Source organism: Bubalus bubalis, chromosome 1 (assembly GCF_019923935.1).
Source record: "Bubalus bubalis isolate 160015118507 breed Murrah chromosome 1, NDDB_SH_1, whole genome shotgun sequence".
Lineage (NCBI taxonomy): Eukaryota > Metazoa > Chordata > Mammalia > Artiodactyla > Bovidae > Bubalus > Bubalus bubalis.
In genome coordinates, this window is record NC_059157.1 from 135,211,913 (window position 1) to 135,233,221 (window position 21,309).

Sequence of the window (21,309 nt, forward strand, 5' to 3'; positions counted from 1 at the left end):
CCACGCTGCCCGGGTGCGCGCGGGGCCAGGCCGCCCCCGACCACGTCGGAGCCCGGCCGGCCTTCCCGGGAAAGATAACCGGCGCCTCCCCGCCCCCACCCGGCCCGGAGGCGCCCCGCACCCGGCGGCGCGCGGCGGTGGGGGCGGGGCGGCCGGGGGCCCGGCGGCGCCTGGGAGCGCCCGCAGGTCTTGCTTTCTTTTTAAACGCCTGCGCCGCACCCGCCCAGCCCCCAGCGCCGCCGCGGCGGGCGGGAGGCAGAGGAGCGGGGCCGGCGGAGGCCCCCCCCCCCCGCCGCGCCGCCGCCGCCGCCGCCGCCGCCGCCTCCTCCCCGCGTCCGCCGCGCCCCTCCCCCGCCGGCCCCTCCCCCGCGCGCCCGCCCGGCGCAGGCCGCTCGGGTTTGTTTTGCTGCGCGGCCGCCGCCGCCGCCGCCGCGGGCCTCGCGAGCTCATTTGTGCCTGGCTGGTCCCCATTCCTCTCTCCCCAGTGTTGAGTGTCTGAGCCGTTGGCTGCTCCGAACCGTTTGGCTCTTTCCCTTAGTAACAGCTTTTACCTTCTGCCTCAATTCCTCTCCCGCTCGCGCCCTTCCCCCGCGCGCCGCCTCCCCCCGCCGCCGGCCGCGTGCGCCCCCGCCCCTCCCCCCGCGGCGGGAGCACCTCCGCTCGCCACCTGGGGACCCGCGCCGCGCTCCCCGCCCCCGCCCGCCCGGCGCCCATCCCCCGCGCCCTCCGCTCGCCGGGGTTATAATTGCCTCTCACCCCCCGGAGGGGTTATTTTGGGGGTGGTTGGAGGTGGCGGCGGCGGCGAGGAGGGGAATTTCCTTGTGCCTCCATTCCCGGGAGGGGGGAGCGGCGTCGGAGGCCACCGTTTCCAGGTAAGCGCCGGGGGCCGGACCCCGGGGTGGGGGCGGCCGCGGGCCGGGGCGGGGGGCGCGGGCCGCGGTGGTCTGGGGGGCGCCAGGCCGCGGTGGTGGTGGGGGGGATGGGCGCAAGTGGAACATGCATTTTTCAACTTGGCCCTTCGGGGAGCTGGGCGTTTGGTGGGGGAGGGGAGGGAGGGACGGCATTTAGGGTGCCCCATCCCCCCTTTTTGCTCTCCCAGGCTTCTTTGAAATGCTCACGTGCCTGCCCACCCCCTACCCTTTCCTGGTCCCGGGGGATCCTCACCCTTATTATGTTGTTGTCCCCGAAAATTGTGCACGTCGGCCTGCTCCCCCTCTTCCACCCTTCGTGCATTTACACCCCCTTTTTGTGTGTGTGTATGTGTCTGTGGGGGAGGCTTTCAGGAAAGAATTTGCAGCAAATTGAATCAAGGAGCCATCATGAGGCCGACTCCTTTATAGCCTATTTTTAGCAGGGGAGAGGGCTTCGGTGCACGTTTTCTGGCGAAACCTCGGGCTGCGATGGAAGTCCGCGCCCCTCCCCCGGCGCGGCCCAGGCCCCGGCGCTGCGACCCCGGCTGGCGTGCGGGGGGCGGCTGTTGGGGCGCGCGTCCTGGGCGGGGGTGCAGGGGGGGAGGGGCGCGCGGCCGCAGGGCCGCACTCCGGGACGTGTTTATTTGTAACTTAGAGCTTTTTAGCGTCTTGAGGAGGCATTTGATAGAGCCTTTTTGAAGTTGGGTTCAGAAGTGTAGAATTGGCAAAGTTATTGCTAGCTTCCTGGTAAGTTTTGGGTGGCTCAGAGTCACATTATTTTCTGACAGTGTAAAGGCCACGTTGTGAGGGTGGTTTCTCGGTAACTTCCTCTTTGCAACCGATGTCATTTTTTGAACAGCAGCAGACTTTTATTTCAGTGAAATATTAATCTGAAATGGCAGCTCGAGGGAAGCCATGCGTGTGTGAGCGTGTTCAGTATTTTTGGAAGTTCCTAATTTGCTGAAATAGGCATCACTTTGCAGGGGCAACCGAGAATAAATTTGGGTTGTGAAAATGTTGTGTTTCATGTAAAATTTGAGTTGTAATGGCTTTTAAAAAATGCTCCCGTTCTTACCTTATCTAATGATATTCTCGAAAATAATGTGGTGATTACGAATGACTAAAGTGTTGGAACCAAGTTAAAAACTAGATTTTTCTGTGTCTGGAGTTTGCTTAAAACGGTGGACTGTGCGAGCACCAAGGTGAAGAGTTTTAGTGCCTATATGATTTATAGTTGACTGAGGGAAGTTGACTGTTGGCTTTCTGGTTTTCCAGGCAAGACCCTTCTGTTGATCTAAACAAGCTTGCTCATAAAATATGGTGGGTGAAATGTAGGTTATTTTTAGTCTGAATGGTTTAATTCCCCCTCCCCCATATAATTAGGTAATCATTTCCCTCCCCCCTTTTTTCCTAAAGACTCCTTTATCTGGTCGGATAATATGAGGCCCTGGTGGTGGTTTCATTTACTTAAAAAAGTGATAAATATCCTGATTACACGCTGAAGATACAGTGAGTGACTTTTTGGTTTTCCCAGTGTGGTTTATTTTCATATTTGTTAAATCAGACTCATGCTGCATTGGTGTATTTTAGTAATTTTGACTTCCTGGGACTGTATGTTCTCACTCTTTTAATAAGTTTATAGTCTGGTGAAATAGGGCAGCTTTGTCTCCATGAAAACAGTGTGTATGTTGGGTTGTATCATGGGAGTTCATGGCAAGCAGGCTTCGGAAATTATCATTGAGCGCCGTTCTAGAAATAGCGTTTACCTGTGGAGGAGGGGCAGCAGAAAATATGCCTGAGAGTGGTTAGGCTTGTGATTTGTGTTTATACTTTTTGCTCTTAAATCGAGGTTTTCCTGCTTCTTTGGAATATGTTTTTTTTTTCACCTCAATTCTGCTGTCTTGCACCATGTGATATATGTAATCACAACCATTAAATCCATAAACGACTACTATTTTTTTTTTTTTTTTTTGCCGTTTGAGTTGTTACAATCGGACCTAGAGGGCAAAGCGCTAAACTGAATGGGGTATGAAAACAATACGTACAAGGAAAAAGTTTTTCTTACTGTTAAGGAACTTAATTATTTGTTAATGCCATAAAAATTGTTGCAAGGGTCACCATTAGTTTTATAAGAGGTTTTTTTATTCCCACGTGTACCAGCTTTGGTTGTTAGTACGGGGAACACCCGTGGTAAATGGGATGGCCCCTTGTGAAGGTTATATTTTTTCATTGGTTGTTTCAAAGAAGTGTTGACTATTTTAATAACTTTTTTGCACATGTTCAGAGATCTTTGTTAGGTCTGTTCTCAACATAAGATTTATCATGATTACCACGAGAACATACCCAGGAGGAGAATAAGAAGTAACTGCTTCCTATGTACTGGGAGCCTTTCAGGCTAATGTGCAGAAAGGGCAGAATGACTATAAACATAGGGGTTACTGATAAGAGATGAGACTGACTAATGGACCTTTTGAATGACAACCTGTTGAACAAATATATCTGTTCATATATAGCAATGAAATATAAGTACAACCTTGTCAAATGGGTAGCTGATAAAGGGATTCATCTCCAATTTACTACAGCAGTTATTACTACAAAGAATTTCTGACTTGACATATTTTGAGGAAGACATAATTTATTGGATTTATTCATTTTCTGTGTTATTTGTAGAAAAAGAATTGAGAAGAATGTGAATAGTTGTAAGTCAGGGGAGAGAGATGGCAGAAATATTGACACTGTCTGGGACTTTATATTTTTCTAGTACATGGAATTTGACTCATTTCAAATGACATTTATAGTGTAAGTCACTAACATGCAAAAAGAAAAAAAAAAGCAGTACACCGCCACAGTACAGAAAGGCTAGGACCCCAGGGCTGTGTGCAGACAACTGGTAAGAGTGTGGTCTGATTTGGGAGACCACATGTTGGTATATACTATTCTATTGCCAAGAGATACTTGAATTTAAAAACCTATGTGAGAGAGGCTATGCTGGAGAGGTTTACTGTTCACCATCTCTGGGTTTGGACTCCCTAAGAGTACCATTAATAGCCCTTTTAGCAGGAGTCCAAGGAAAGGAACTCTGCTTGGGCTGTACTCTAGGAAAGGTGTGAGGTGCTTTGCTACGTCATTCATACCCCAGTCTAATCCTGAGCTGCGTAGTATTTGTGGATGCTAAAACAGTGAGGTGAAGATAAGTTAATTCACTTACTTGTTCAAGGCCACAGAGGATCAAATGATGCACTAGTATTCAGACCTTTGTTTGAGCCCTAGTCCATTTTATTTCTAGATGACTTTAGCTGGGCCTAAGTTTTGTCAGTCTTATCTGTAGATATCTTTTGAAAAACTACTGTTTTTAATGAAGTTTATAATTCTATAATTGGGGTTGCTACTAACTGGGTCATGTCATTGTGTAGATAAATGAAATTCATAAGGCTCACGTATCATTGGCTTAACTCTCTAGAACTGTTTATTAGTAATAAGATGTAATCTTATTGTCCACTGCTGAGTTTCCGACTTTAAGATTCACTGCAGTGATGTAGCCTCTCCACATACTGCCAGCAGAAATAAGGAAATGTGATTCCATACTTAAACTTAAGTAGGAAAAGCAGATCCTCAGAGCACATATTTCTGAAAACTCGTGTAAGAAAAATCATAAAAGTCATTTTGTGCAGCTTGCAGATTCTGTCAGGCGTTCTCAAGGTGAACTCCCCAGCTTCAGACTCAGGCTTCATCCCTTACTAATTTTATCACCTTGTGGGAGCAACTCCACTGTGTCTTAGCTTGCTCCTCTGTGTAGTGGGACAGTCAACTTCATAGAGTTGAGCAGATTAAGAGAATTATGTATGTGCTACAACTAGAGATTATCATCCTAAGTGGAATAAGTCAAAGAGATACATACTGTATGATATGCGTGAAATCTAAAATACGGTACAAATGAATTATCTACAGAACAGAAGCAGACTTCCAGACACGGAGAGCAGACTAGCCGCTGCCAAGAGGGAGGGGGAAGGAAACGGATGGGCTGGGAGTTTGGGGTTGGTAGGTGCAAACTATTACATTTAGAATGGATACACAACGAGCACAGGGAACTATAGCCAGTCTCGTGGAATAAATCATAGTGGAAAAGAATATATGTATAAAAATGTGTATGTGTGTATAATTGAGACACTTGCTGTACAGTAGAAATTAGCACAACAATGTAAATCAGCTATTGCTGAATTTAGTTGCTAAGTCGTGTCCGACTCTTTTGCGACCCTATGGACTGTAACCCGCCAGGCTCCTCTGTCCGTGGGATTCCCCAGGCAAGAATACAAGGAAGGAAATGAGTTGCCATTTCCTCCTCCAGGGGATATTCCGTTTCTCCTGCATTGGCAGGAGGATTCCTTACTGTCGAGCCATTAGGATACTTTGGTTTAAAAAAAAAAAAAAGTATGTGTAAGTTGCTGAGAGCAGTAGCCGACAAATAAGCATTATGGAAATGTAAGGTGATTAGGATGATGATGGCTTTGGATTTGAAGTTTGCTTCTTTGCATTACATTTTATTTACTTGTTATTTAAGTAGGGGCATAATGTCATAGGAAGTATTTAGCGGTTTATTTCCTGAATTCTTGGGCAAAATAGTTGACATATGCTTAGCGTAATTTATTTACTCCTGAAGTTGTGACTTAAGTAAGGCTTACTTGAAGCATTAGGCTGGGTTGTAACTAAGTGGAAGCTTTAGTTCCATGGCTGGTGTAGGCAGTGGTGGGTCTTTGTGTCTTTGTTGCTGTCCTTCTGTTGCTTGGACTTGGACCTTTTAATTCTGCTTGAACCATTTGAAATCTTTTCTAACTCTTTTTAAATAGAGATTTAATTTTTCGAGGATGGATCCGCAGTGTCTAGGATCTATCTGCTTTTTAAATTGGAGTGATTACTTTAAGTAGGTTATTTTCTTCAGTCTCCACCTTTTATCTGTGTTAGTGTTCTACATTTTCAGCTGCTATCAAGACAGTTCCGCTTGGAGGTTCTGTTCCTTTGAAGTATCCTTGAGCCTTATTTTCCCTTCCCATTTTTTGTCACTCTTAATTCAGCAGTAGTGTTAACTACTACTAGAATTCTATGTGTCAGGACCACAAAGGTGCTTTGGCAGGTACTTGTGACTGAGTGACTGCTCTTTTAATTACCAACTGCTTGGGAACAAAGGCTCAGGTAGCAAGGAAGGGGTGCTGAGAGGGACTTGAGCCCAGTGTGTCTGACTTCTAGGCCTTGTTCTTAACTAGCAGTCTCTTCTCGGTGAAGGAAGGAATGAATGAATGGGTTTAGGTTTCTGGGTCATTGCTTTACTTTTCTGGCTGGGTGCTTTGGGCAGCCTTCTTCATTCTGTCTTCTCTAACTGCCGACAGTGTAATGCATTTAAATATTGGTTCATCATGTCAGTTCCCCTGCTGAAGAACCCATTATGGCTTCCTTTTGCCAACTGGATGTAGTTCATATGCTTCAAGTCTGGCCTTTAAGGCTCCATTCTAACCTGTTCAGCTTTATTTCCCACTCTTCGCCAACTGGGATTCTTGCTTGCCTGTCAAGTAAACACTGCCGTTTTGTCATACTCACTACTCTGCCTTCGCGTGTGCTATTCTTCCCTTTGTCCTTTTTATAGCCTAGTTTCAGTCCCACTTTGATGAGGCTTTTTCTGGCCATCCTGACTCAGGCTATTTTTTCTCTGAGATTGGATTGGATTTAATGAATGTCGCAGACTCCATAATTATTTATTGTTTTGTGAGAATGTGTCACATTGCCTCAACTACAATTAGATTTCTTGAAGGAAAGGACCATTTTCCTTAGCTGCTCAGTCATGTCCTACTCTTTGTGACCCCATGGACTGTAGCCCACCAGACTCCTCTGTCCATGGGTTTCTCCAGGCAAGAATACTGGAATGGGTTGCCATTTCCTTCTCCAATTTTCCATAGAGTATGTAGCAAAATTCTTGACTTTTGTACTATACTATCTTCATGATAAAATGGATTGTTTCTATGAGGGCCCATGTTTAAATAAGAACAGTGACAGTCCTGTTTCACTCTTGGTACTGTGTCAAGCTTCTTTTTGAATTAACCCTTCAAAGTTTAGTTATACTATAGTCACATAACCATTAATTTGAATTTTGATGTTGCCAGTGTTGACAAGGAAGGGGAAAAAAAGAACCTAGTCATTATTTAGAGTGAATTGAAAGTGGATAGTTTTATTCTCTTAATCCTGGGATAGTAGCCACAGTCCTGGTGAAAGACCTAGTCTAGAAATCATGTCACGCTAAAGTGGCTTTATCTGATTTTATTTGTGTTGTTATGAAACTTAAGATTTTTGGATTTTATTTTTTTAATTGTCAGGTTTTTTTGCTTACTGTTTTCTCGGTAGTATGTCTAAATAAGGTTATGTTTTTAGCTCTCACTATTTGTGACAGCCTTCTGACCACACTGGAATCCCATTTGAGCTGTTACTATGAATGTGTTAACTATCTATCATACAGCGTCAGTGGGTTCCGTCTCTCAGAGGAATGTCATTGTAACCATCTCTCTTCAATAGTTTTCCTTCTTTTTTTTTGACCATGCGACATGTGGGACCTTAGTGTCCCAACTAGTGATTGAACCCGTGCCACCTCGGTGGAAGTACAGAGTCTTAACCACTGGACCACCAGCGAATTCCCTCTTCAGTAGTATTTTGTGGTAAAGAGGTACCAATCCACCTGGGTGATTTATTCTAAAGGCAACTATCTTGGTATTATGTCCTTTTGAAATTTTTAACATTTAGAGTTTTAAGATAGAAGGTTTCAGTGTCAAAATAAGTTGAATGTTACCCTGTTTTGTGAGAGCTTGGATTCACAGCTCAGAAATAGTACAGTCAGACCATAAGGGTCATGCTGGAAGATCAGAAGTTCCATTTCAGTAAATGGAGAGTTCCAGAGGGTTAAGGAAGATATTTATGTGAAATGTCAACTTGAGGACTAAATGAGGAAGACTAGGTATTGAATGTTTAAACTGGGGAGTTTGCCACCTGTTTCCCTCTTTATTGAACATTTCTTTCAGGAGGTAGAATTTAAAATACAGAAGAAACCACAGCAGTCAGGGGTCAGAGATGGTCATTCCAGAGTCGTCTTTATGTTATTTTTATGTGAAATTGTACTCGGGACTCTCAAACTTTTTTTTTTTTTAAACAAAGGTGAGGTTTTCTGTTTTTAAGCAATTTAAAACAAAGAATTTTTGTTAAGGACTAGATATCAATCTGCATATTTGTCTGAGATCAAAGTTGGTACCGTAGCTTTCCTCTTTTTCCCTCCCTCACTTCCTTCCTTCCCTTCTGCCTGCCTTCCTTCTGCATTGTATCCTGAGTGATAGGCATCATAACAGGGTGACAAGTGCCTTGGTGGTTAGTGGATGTTTGTGTTTTTGTTCTTAACTGCTTATGTACCTGAATGGTGGATAGCATTTTAACATGGATTCAATATTAAGTGAATTTTTTGCCCCCCCCCCCCCCCGCAAAACCATAGTTATATGGCTTAGTCATTTAGTTTCCAGAAAGGTATAAGAGGATAAGATGAAATGCTTCCTAAAGTTTGCTCTTTCATTCTACCGATACTTATACAATCAATTCCTATATTAAAATTCTGAGATTTTTGTCATTTAATTTTGTGATTTTTTTTTTTTTTGAGAGAGATCTAAATTTTCTTAGTATATTGGAGGACTGAAAAATCTACATCTTACATAGAATAATAAATAGGAAGTACTTGACATTAGTGTAAGCAAACACCTTGCCAGAGTTTAACAATTAATAGCATATTTTAGTGGTTACCTTCAACTGCTAATGGAGCACGACTTAAGGGTTAGGGAGAGGTGTTTTATGCTTTCCCCTTAATTTGAGCAGGCTAATTGGGTAGAGTGTGTACTAATTTTGTTCCATTTCTATTTTGTGATTGTCAGATGTCATTAACTGGCAGTGTAAGGCAATTGGGTCATCTACTTTGGGTTTGTGAAATAAGGTAATGGGAATAGATAATGGATGAATTTCCTTAATATTTTTTTCATTTTCTGTATGATTATTATTTTATAGGATAAAATTTATCATGTGTGTGAATTTTTAGATGCTGTTTGTAGCTGTATCAATGTTTTTTGTCATCTTTTATTTTAAAATGTATAATGCAGTATACTTGAAAATTTTTCACCCACTTAAGTGATGGATTTTCCCTAAGTCACCTTTGTCTGTTTTTCTTAGTAAGCAAATATATATTTGGAGATCTTAAACTGGGGTTTGGAGTGAAGCCTGTTGCTCTATCAGGGAAATACCAATAACTTTCCTATTCTTGTGCAAAAACTAACAGACCCTTTTTACTTCTTTGACCTTGGACTTCTATATGTCTTGCCAGCAGAGGTCACCAGTTTTAACACCTGGTGGGAGATGTTTTGTGTGTACTGTTTCTATACAGATTTTGTTTAGACTTGATGTTTATAACTTTCTAGTATTTTTAAGATCTTCTCAAAGATATATTTAAATGAAAAAACATGGAGGCAGAAAAGATCTTGTACAGTTGTCTGCCATTTTAGCGTAACAAGAGGGGGAGGAATGGAAAGGACACACAGGGTGGAGTGTGCGTGTGTGCTTGTGTGTGTTGTGTGTACGTTTATGTGTTCCAGGTGACTCCAGCAGGATACACAGGAGACCAGTGACAGGGTTTGGGGAGTGGGGTTGAGGTGGGAAGATCATGTGGTCAGATGTGGGAAAGATTTATGTTCATCTTTAGAACTGCTTGAATTTTACTATGTTAGTATTACCATTTCAAAAAAAGTAGCGGTTGTGAAAGAGCAAGACATCCAGTTAAGAATTCTTAATCTTCCTAGTTCTTTCAGTTTGAACTGTCAGAAGAAGACAGAAAACTGTTAATTTCTTCCATGCATTCCAGTTAGTTCTTAAAGAGCTGGAACTGTATATATTTTTGCGAAAACTTATTTTTATTTTTCAGATTTGTTGGCAGAATTAGTCACTGAATATGATTAAAATGTGTTATTTCTGTGTCATGATTGGGTCATAGGACCAGTGGAATTGTTTAGTGATAGCAAACTGATGATTTTGGAGTCGTGTCCCTGGTTGATAATTTGAAATTAACTCGATGCAAAGAGATGTTGGCTACAGCAGTGTTGCTTGATTTCAAAAGTGTTGTTTTGTCAGGGCTTTGGAAATTGGGTGAAAGTGGAAGTTCTCATAGTTTAGTAAATTTCAGTAATTATGATAGTCTGTGGTATAATGGGATTTGTGGAATTGGAGATTGTGATATTGCATGGATTCTAACATTACTTGTGAGTTTGGATAAATGTGTTATTGACTCCAAGGAGATAGCTATATTAGATCTTGATACTATTTTGGGTTGCAACTGGTGTCACTTGTAATTGTGTCAATTGTAATTGTTCATTAGTTGTTTAACAGTAAAGAGTCTTGCCTTGTTTTGTGCTCATAGTTTTCAACTTAAGCTAGAACAACCTCTGAGAAGATAGCATCTGTTTATGTGCATCATATTCTGCACTGTGACCTGATGCCACCCTTTCCTGAGGGCCGGGCCTCTGTCTTCAGCAGTGAGAGGCCTAGGTACGCTCTGTGTCTGATCTTTGGCAGTAAACTCTTTCTGCAGGGTGTTACGGTGGCAAAAAGCTCAGGCTCTGGAGCTCAGCATCCCTGATTTGAATCCTGTCACTTCAGCTTATTGACCCTGGCTGGCCATAGTCTGTAGGGTTGCAGAGAGTCAGACACGACCAAAGCGACTCAGCACAGCACACAGCACCCCAGCTTATCAGCTGTATGGCTTGGAAAAGTTATGTAACCACTCCAGTTGGTTTCCACTCTGACAAATGGGAATTTTTCTCTGTAGAGCAATTGTGAGGATTGAAATGTGAAGGCAGTTGTCATGGGGCCAGCATATAGGATATACTCAAATAAATGCTAGCTACTGCTTGGTGCTTTTGTTAGCTGCAACAGCAACAGCTGAGGAAAGAGACAGAAAAGTGACACTCTCCTGTAAACTGTCATGGCTTTCTGTGGCAACTGCAGAGAATGGGATGGTTAACATTTCGAATTCAGAGAGCTATGACTGGATTTGGCGACTGAGCATTTGTTGCTCACTCTAAAAGGAGGATGTGTATTGTGGAGCTTTGTTGTGTCTCTAATACATACGTTGTTTTACAGTGATGTTGTGATGTTTTACACTGAATTTGGTCACTTCTTGATAAGATGCATCAAGAGAAAACAAAGTTACTACCTTTTAAAAACAGTAAAACCTTCCTGCTTTTTTGGGGTGGAATCACTCTTCTTTATCTCCAGTCCGGTAGATCCAGCAGTGCTCTGGCTCTCAGTGGACACTGCTTGGATGATCAGCCATTGCCAATACTAGTGTTATACAGTCTGCAAACTTGGAATTGGGCTTTCACTAAGAAATACATGAGTATTTTACACCCATACACACCCTGTGTTATAGGTAACACAGGGTATATATGGGTGTAAAAATAAGTAAGTTTTCAGGAAATTGTGCTTGCTCTAATATGTGGTACACACTCATTTTCTACACTCCTTCATTTATAAACATGCTTTTATAAACTTGTAAGCTGATTTTATTTTACAAGTAATAATTTCATTATTCACTAGATTTAGAATCAGTACTCAAAAATCAGAAGCAAAGTATTGCTCTGAATGGTAGGGCATAGATAATTACAGTTATTGGTGCTCATGTCTTTAGGTAGTATTCTGAGGCTCTGTTAGGATTCTGAAGTTCTGATGCCCCAATTTTTGTAACGTATACATACAAATCGTAAGGAATTTTGGTTGCTAATAAATGTGAATATGAACTTTTTTAGGGGTAATCTGTAAACAGCTCTGGATTAAGAACTCTGGGTGCGTTTCATAAGAGTGTTAATTATTAACAAGAGAGCAACCATCATACCAAGTTTCTTACATCTCATCAGGAAGGAAATCTGGGTAATTGTTTTGTACTATTTAAAACTAACATATCTTAACATATTGGCCACCTGAAGTTACACGGTTTGATTGAAGATTAAGCTTCCTTCTATGACATCCTTCAATTAACATCCTGGCCTGTGCCCACCGGTCATCTGTTTCTGGCACACACCTCTATTTGACTGAGTGTTAATTGTTGATTAACACTGTCTCAGTGCGCATGGCCATCCTTGAAGACAGTTGCATTTCACTCATCTTTTCCTCAGCACCTGTCCAATTCCTTGCACAGTGCAGACGTTGCATTCATGTTGATCTGAATCCATGAAGCTCTCTGAGTGAGGTACAGGTTTTCCAGTATAGACCCTGACTTCTGAGACAGTGATTCAGACATGCAGAAGCAGAAAAGGGATCTATCTGTTAGGTAGGTAGAATAGGGAAAAGGAGTCCAAAATGGCGGTGCCTAAAAGACAAGGAAGGTCAAAGGAAGGTCCGAGGATCAGAGTGAAGACTTCAGGCAGAACAAACAGCACTCCTGGCTAAGCCCAGTTTGCATAGGGCAGGTCCAGGTGGAGGAAAAACATATAAAAGGAGGAGCCAAAGTGCTTTCTCACGGACTCGCTCTCCCGCGTGCGTGTGCCCGCGCGCGCGCGCGCGCTCTCTCCCCCCCCCCCCCACTTTCACTCTCTCTCTCCCTCCCCACACACTCCTCCACTCTCTTCTCTTCGAGTCTTGGATTCTGCTGTTTTCTAAATAAAATGGATCTGTAATAAAGATTTGCCTAAGAGCTGTAGCACGGTTTGTCCAAGGCCTGAGAGCTGTGACACGCCGAGGGCTTTAATGTCCGTTGCTCCAAATCTTTGTTGTGACGAGACAAAGAACCGAGGAACATACACTCGCGTGACATATCCATTTTCACAAATTCATTGACTTTTGGATTTATGTTCTTATTCTAAGACTTGTGAGGGTCTGCTTGATGATCTAACATCCTGTTTTTGGTGTAGAGACAATGAATATGATCAAAATCTGGTTTAAAAGAAACAACCTTGACCTGACTTTAGCAGTTAAACTTGATTTTGGGATGTTTTGTGGACTTGTCCACATGTTCATGGTACTCCTGTACTTTTTCTTGGTCTCCCCTCCACCCCTCATTGGAACTTTTACCTGATACTGATAATGCCTTTCTTGCTTGACCTCCTGGTATGTGTGTTCAGTCGATACATCTACTGATGTCTCCCCTTTGACCGTGACCTTCCCTTAGGGCTTAACACACTCCATGCCCCTTGTCTCTTTACACCAGGCATTGCAGTGCAAGTGATTCTGTGGCCCAGATTGGGTCTTAATTCTGACCTCCTCTTCTGATCTACAGCTATTTACATTCTAGCATGAGGTTACCCTATACTTTTTTCCTGAGTTTCTGTTACTGAGTGTAGGCTGGCAGTGGCATTACATTTTCATTTGGTGATGAGACAGAGATGGAAGATTGAGGAGGGTCAGAGATGGAAGAAATAGGACTGGGTATGGTAATATCCACTTGTTACAGTGAACTGGGGCAACATCCTCTGCCTCTAGCTGCTGTTGAAAACGTCCAGGATAATCCGAGACACTGGGTGTTGGAGTGGAGTTTGGAGATAAGCAATCTTGGTAGATGTGTCTGTTATCATTTGAAGCCTTCCACAGTGGAGGATGCCCCCCCTGCCCATCTTCAGCTTTACTGAGGTATAAAAGATGATTCTTTTGTCAGAGGGAGATGGTTGCTCTCTGGAAACCAGGGAAGGTAAGATTTTCAGTTTTGCAACAACATTTCAGTGATGTTTTAAGAAGCACTTGTACTTAATAAAATTTAAAATTCATCAGCAGATTTGAAAAATTCCTAAGGATAGTACATTTAAAAGATGAACATTTTCACTTTCCTTGGAATGTTGTTAAAACTGGCAGGGTACTATTAAATGGAATGAACACAGGATTCATCCTAGAATAAGCTTTTGTGTTTTTTTACACTTTGTTTACTTGTCTGCCTAAGAGTACTTTTGTTTAAGTAGATAGCTTAATCTTCCGTATCTGTAGGCTCTTTGCTTCTTGTGTTAGGTATGTTTTCTCATTTCTTCTCTACTTGCTTTGTTCCCTTTTTGAGGTCATATTCTCTTGTGAATAGCTGGCTGCCTTATTTTTATCTAGTCTCATTTGCCTTTCTTGCATTTTCTTCATGTATGTTTTGGTAGTAGATAGTATTGGTTGGTTCATTTGGTTTGACAAATCAATGTAGAAGTGACTTGATAACTGAAAACTGGTAGTAACAGGAAGAGTGGCTGCTTTTTTTTTTTGAAATTGTGCATAACAGCATATCTTTTGATAAATACGAAGCTAATTACACATGGTATAGCTTACACGAAAGCATATATAGTTTTATGGAATGCATGGCAGAGACATTTGTACATACTGTTGTGTAGACACTATATTAATGCTCAGAAAGCGTCAGTTTCCTTCTCTCTTCTCTGTGGGTTTTCCATCATCCTTAACATAAAATTGGAATATTTTTCCTTGGCCTGTGGAGGTTCCACCAGCACATGACTTGCCCTTTGGCCGCCTCACAAATGGTATCCTGTTTCATGGCACCCTTCCCCTTGTTCTCTGTGTCCAGCCACACCAGCTCCACGCCCACAGAACAAGCTTGTTCCTGTCTCAACACCTTAATTGCTTTACTCTCTGCCTCAGGCTTTGCCCTGAGATTGTCATATGGCAAATTTTTTTTTTTTTTTATGTCATTCAGATTTCAGTTCCAGTGCCCTCACCTCTGAGAGACCTTAGAAAGGTCACAGTGAAGTAGCAGCCCACTCCCTAGCCATTTTCAGTCACATAGCGCTTATCTCTCTCTCTGATAGCCTTAATTGTTGATTTATCTTTTTAAATGCACCTCTATAATTTAAACTCCCTGAGAACAGGGATGGGCTCTGTCTTGTCACACCAGGACCTAAAACAGGACCTGGTAGTTCAGTAAATATTTGAGTGAATTGTTTTCTCAGGAATGTTTTGTGACCAGCTGATAGACTTAAACTGGTTTGTCCTCACAATAGAAGAGTGGAAATGATTCATTAAAAGGTCAGCATTTAGGGGAGGGTTGGAAGAGAGTTTACTACCTTGGAATCTCCATTTGGGGAAGTCCAAGGACATATGTGAGCGCTGTCTACTTTTCTTGGAGAAATATACTTCCAGCGTTTGAAACAGGGAAAAAAAAAAAAAAACAACCATAGATGGATAATTGATAAACCAGTTTGAATATGTGCTTGTGTTAATCATAAATGTTAGATTTTAGTAGGTTAATTCTTCATTTTAAGATGCGTATTTCATACAGTAAAAATGATGAGGGCTGAGTACCCCCATTTAGGCTTTGTACAGGTTCAGGAGATTTTGAAATTTACCTTTAGTTATATTTACCTGTGATATTCTGTCTTGAGAGTCATGGTCAGCTTCGCAAAGTTGATGTATGACTCAGACCTCTTTCAGTTGTATGTATGTTAGAAACTCAGTTCAGGCTGCTGCTGCTGCTGCTAAGTCGCTTTAGTCGTGTCCGACTCTCTGCGACCCCATAGATGGCAGCCCACCAGGCTCCCCCGTCCCTGGGATTCTCCAGGCAAGAACACTGGAGTGGGTTACCATTTCCTTCTCCAATGCATGAAAGTGAAAAGTGAAAGTGAAGTCGCTCAGTCATGTCCAACTCTTAGCGACCCCATGGACTGTAGCCTACCAGGCTTCTCCGTCCATGGGATTCTCCAGACAAGAGTACTGGAGTGGGGTGCCATTGCCTTCTCCACAGTTCAGACTAGCTTAAGCCAAAAAGGGAGTAGAATCAAAATGGATCAAGTAACTCATTTGTAAGAAAGAGCATTGAGCCAGCTAGGCTTTAGGAGACAACTAGGAGCACACCGATTTGAAAGCTACTAGACATCTTTGCTAATAATCTTGTCTCTTGTTTATTTGTTTGTAGATGAGCTTGCTTTCTTCACAGGGAAGAAAATACTTGTCAGTGCCAGTTTTCATTCTCTGTTTTCTCCTGCTGTAGAGGAGGGGCTATCTCTTTTTAATTTTCATTTGGAAGATTCTTGCCTGTGTGAGTGCTCAGTTGTGGCCAACTCTTTGCCACCCCATGGACTGAAGCCTGCCAGTCTCCTCTGTCCACAGAATTCTCCAGGGCAAGAATACTGGAGTGGGTTGCCATTTCCTCCTCCAGGGGATCTTCCTGACCCAGGGATTGAACCTGCGTCTCCTGCACTGGCAGGCAGGTTCTTTACCACTAGTGCCACCTGGCAAGTTTGATTTGTGTCCACCATGGCCATAGGCCTTATCAAAACTATGGCTGCTTTCAAGTACCTGGTGGGACTGTCGCGGGTGGGGTGGGTGGAGAGCCATGGAAATGAGAATTGAGTGAAATCGGGGGCTGCTGGGCAGACAGCTTCTTCCCCTCCTTCCTCTTGCTGCCTGTGTCACTGCCTCACAAAATGTGACTCCGTTTATGGTTGGGGGATGGTGCCTTTAATCCACCATAGATTGTCAGATAAAATTCCTTTAACAATTTGGAAAATTATATTTTATTCCTCGATATAGTGCGTGAAAGATGATGAAATGGTTTCATGGGGAAAAGGGCCTAGCTCTGAATTGAAGGGAGAAAGTTGATCTGAAGTGACATTTCTTTTTTTCTTTTTTTGCTCTGGGGTTCCCAGTCTTTTCAAACTCAGATCCATTTTTTAAATGAACAATTGAGGTCTTTCATGTGGGTTTTTTCTGTCTCTCAGACAGTAAAGAATATGCCTGCAGTGCAGGAGACCTGGGTTGGGAAGATCCCCTGGAGAAGGAAATAGCAACCCACTCCTGTATTCTTGCCTGGAGAATTCCATGGACAGAGGAGACTGGCAGGCTACATGCAGTTCATGGGGTTGCAAAGAGTCAGATACGACTGAGCGACTAACACACGTGTGTGTGGTAATTGTAATTTTATGAACTCAGTCTCTGGCTAATATGAGTATTCAAATGAATGTCTTCTCAAAATGAGTTACACAGCAAATAATTTGATGCTATTTATGTTTGTTTTGTTTTTAACATTACTTCTGCTAATTTAACAGCTAATAGAAGGCAGTATTTGAGATCAGCTATTAGAAAGTTATCAGGAGGTTAATTATACATATTTAGGGAATATTTTAATCTCTGAGGAAGATAACAACCTTCATCCTAGCTAGGTAGTTAAATAATTTTAGCATGTAATATTAACAAGTTTTATATTCCAAACAATTACTGTTTTGAGCAGTATTTCAGCATTCACTAAAATAAAATAGTTAGCTGTGTAGAAAAAGCCTTCTGCAACCCAAGAGATAGTCTTTCTGGACAGCAGTTGCTTCATCTTTAAAATAGTGAACCAGGTCTCTGAGGTTGCTTTTGGAGTTAATGCTCTTTGACCCTGAGATTGCATATATAATTTAAAAATTAAGTCTGTGTTCAGCCAAATTAAATGGAAAACATACTATACTGGTCTCTTCAGGTTAATCATTACCTGGGCTGTTTTTTCCTAAAGAAAATGCTTGCATTTCTTTGACAATGTCTTACTTTGGAAAAAGTTAGCCATAAAGAAAATATTTTTTAGATGTCTGAAAAGACACTTCTTTTGCTTAATCCAATAATCTTTGAGTTCGGGAACATTTGTTACATCTGATTTCACTGTAGAGAAAACTGAAAGAAATAACATCAGACACACTTTTGAGAATGATTTTTCTTTAATGCTCTTAATTGTATGATTGCTGATTGTCAACGGCAATAATTTTTCAGCAGTTTAGGTTTTATTAGACGTTGTACCGAAAGTGTATCTCTTAAGTACTATGAGAAAATGCTGTTCACGTTTGTAATTTTTTAAATACTAAAATAAGTTTCAAGTGTTGCTCATATTAACTACTGAGAATCTGTGTATATTAAAATAATTTACAATAAAAATAGCTATGTGAGTGATATAACAGGAGAGAGGATATATGTTAGGGCATAGAGACGCCAAACAAGTTGGTCTTTTCTGGCAAACAGTTTGGTTTATGTGTAGCATAAGCTTCAAAAGTTGGAGAGTGATGAGAACGGGCAGGATAGGTAAGTAGGGATCATACCATGGAATGACTTCTTTGTTGTGATAAAGAATTTGGACATTCTTCTGTGGCAGTAAACTAGTGAAGGACGTTTAGCCTAACTGCAGGATTGTATTTTATCCCTGGATATAGTGCATGAAGAATGACATGATGGTTTCAGCGGGAAAGGCCTAACTCCGGACTGGAGGGAGAAAGTTGATCTGATACTGTTATTGGTGAGAACGAGACCACATATTTCTGAGAGTCTTGCAAACTCATCCACATTTCTGAATTCTGGAGGTTAAAAAAAAAAAAAAAAGGCAGTTGGAAATTCAGGAGAGAATGGAGCAGCCAGATTTTCTTCTCTGTGGCGTGCTACTGCTTTTCTTTTTGTGGAGAACAGGGGTATGACTGGATCTTGAGGATGGGGAACTAATTTGTTGTCCAAATGGCTAATGGATAAAATCAGGGGCCAAGGAAAGGAGCGGGAGATTGCCCTTGTCGTCATGAATCTTAACTGAGGGGTAACTGAATTAGATATTTACTTGAGAATAGTCACAAAAAAAGTGAATTGATACAGTTTTACTAGTTTATGAAGATTCTAGTGGGTGTAATTTTTTCTAGGTTAGTCACATCTTCATATTTCTTCAAAGCTTTTAAAAAGTTTGTATTAGTATAAAAATCATTAGAATCTCAGTTTGATAACTAGGAAATTAAATTGAGTACTATTTAATATTTAATTAAAATTGCATAAATTTTGCTTTTTAAAACGTTTGTTATTTTGAAATAATTTTAGACAGTACAGAAGAGTACAGGGCTGAGGTTATGGATACCCAGGGATGACTACCACAGAGGCGGTGTACCTGTTTTGTATCAAGCGCATATGTCCGTATTTACATACAGTGGTATCCATTGTTACTGGTGTTATTAACCTTGATCACTTGATAAGGACTGCTACTAACCTTTTATCGATTGGTAGAATTGTTTAGGGGCTTCCCAGGTGGTGCTAGTGGTAACGAACCTGCTTGCCAGTGCAGGAGACATAGGAGACGTGAGTTCAGTCCCTGGGTCGGAAAGATCCTCTGGAGGAAGGGGTGGCAGCCCACTTCAGTGTTCTTGCCTGGATAACCCCATGGACAGAGAAACCTGATGGGCTACGGTCCATAGGATCACAAAGAGTTGTACACGACTGAAGCGACTTGGCACACAAGCAGAGTTGTTTAGACTGGAACTATCCAATCATGTACTGAGTACCACACATGTAATTTGAAGTTTTCTAGTAATCACACTGAAAGAAGTGATAAGTGAAATTAATTGTTAAACAGCATGTTTTATTAAGCCCAATGTAACCACAGTATTATCATTTCAGCAGGTTTCTTCATTACGAAGTTACTGTTTTTCTGCTTTCCATACTCCATTCATTAGAAGTAAGTCATTAAGTTCAGCCCTCATTTAAATGTGAAGGATGTTAAATTCCACCTGCTGGAGACAAAAGTATCAAAGAACTTGTGGATAATTGTTGAAGTTACTATCAAATCAGATCATATCAGTCGCTCAGTCGTGTCCGACTCTTTGCAACCCCATGAATTGCAGCACGCCAGGCCTCCCTGTCCATCACCAACTCCCCGAGTTCACTCAGACTCATGTCCATCGAGTCAGTGATGCCATCTCATCCTCGGGAAGGTGCTCTAAGGATGTGTAGGGAGCCTTTTTCTTTAAAGTTTTGCCCAGTAATTTTAGCACTCGTCAGTGGGGCATTGTTTTCACCAGAGATTGCTGGGGTGTTCTAATGGTGACTTTCTAGTTCTCTCATACCTTCTACATACCTTAATTGGATTTTTCTGTACAAATGTGTTCTTTTTCACTCATTTATTTTTTCAGTTGTTTATGTGCATGTGGATTCATGGATTTTTATTTTGGTCTTTGGGTTATAAATTAATATCATTAATATTAATAACTCCTTGTTTTGTTGCTCAGATTCTAGCTTTGGCCACTGGGAACTCATTTAGGCTGCTTTCTGCACCCTTTGAACATGACCATCCTTCGTTTTTTAATCTCTTTCTAACCAGCAAGGCGCGCCAGGTTCATCTTGTATTTTTCCTTTCCTAGCCCTAGAAATCAGCCATGCCTCCAAGAAACTCTGGCTCCTTTTTATTGGAATCACAGCAGAATTTTATTCTAATTCAGAAAGTAATGTCTTTATGTGGATTTTATAAAGTGTCATTATTGGCTTGTGTCAGATTTTTCTTATGGTTTCTGAACCACATTTATTCACTCAGCAAACTTTTAAAAAATATTCATATGCCAGCATTTTTAGTTAGGGATCCAGGGTCAAATAAGACATGGTCATTGATGCCAAGGAGTCTAGATGTGAGAAAGCAGATCTTTTTCTCCCCCTCCAACATACACAGAGGGCCTGTTACGTGCCTGGTACTGTACTACAAGTGAACAGGAAGTAATAAGAACTGGAGAAGGATAGTGTCGGTTGTTTTTAGGAACACATGGGAGGGGTACTTAAGCCTGAATTGGGCCAGATGGAGTGTGGAACAAATCTTGAAAATGACTAGATCTTAAGTGTGAAATTGAGTGGAGAGGAGGGGTAGGGAGAGAAGCTATTCCAGGAGGAGGAATAGCATTGTCAAGACCACTAGGGATGATGAAGTGTGAGGTAGGTCTAGAGATCCATATGTGGGTGGTGGTGTTGGGGGAGATGGGGGAAGTGGTGGCAGGATGCAGATCGTGAAATTCCTGTGGGCAAGCCAAGCTTTGAAGAGTTGAGGGACATTTTAAAGGAGTTGGAGGGTAATGTGATCAGATCATCTTGTTGGCACCTTGGTGGATGTGTTGGCTTTCTTGGGGCTCTTGCCGTGATAGATGTGTGAAGTGCAAGTCTTAACTAAGCACTGTGTCAGTAGTTCTCAGACTTCAGTATGGATCACCTGGAGAAGTTGTTAAAACATGTTCTAACATTACTCAGCCCCACCCCCAGAGTTTCTACTGTCTGTCTGGGGTGGGACTCAGAATCTGCATTTCCTTGGACAAAGTAGTGCTGAATATTTTCTGTTCAGTTGTAACAACTTCAGTCCATGCTGTTGATACTTTTTGAAGATTAAAAACAACAAAATTTTAATCCAGACTCAGATACTTTTTGGGGGGACTCTATGATCATTATATATTTTACATGTTTATAGAAGTATGTCTGTATAGTAAGTGAAGCTGATGACTACTTTGAAAATGGTTTTATTGGGTAATGTATTCACAGTGTTCAAAATTCAGAAGTGTTCTTTCTCTTCCTGTTTTCCCAGCCCCGCTAGCTACCAATTACTTTCCTGGAACCATATAGG

General features: G+C 41.9%; 1 protein-coding gene across 9 annotated transcripts in view; it reads left to right on the forward strand.

Annotated features, from left to right (window-relative positions):
* Window positions 1-426: 426 nt before the first annotated feature.
* The window catches only part of TBL1XR1 (TBL1X receptor 1), a 179,894-nt gene continuing 159,011 nt past the window's right edge, over window positions 427-21,309 (forward strand). For 4 of the 9 annotated variants that reach the window (XM_025288166.3, XM_006050981.4, XM_006050982.4 and 1 more), the window contains exon 1: window positions 431-872. The gene's annotated coding sequence lies outside the window, so the exon portion shown is untranslated. Of the gene's footprint in view, window positions 873-1,639; window positions 1,659-21,309 lie in introns of those variants that run through there. The other 5 variants (XM_025288139.3, XM_044944584.2, XM_006050986.4 and 2 more) reach the window with 3 other exon arrangements.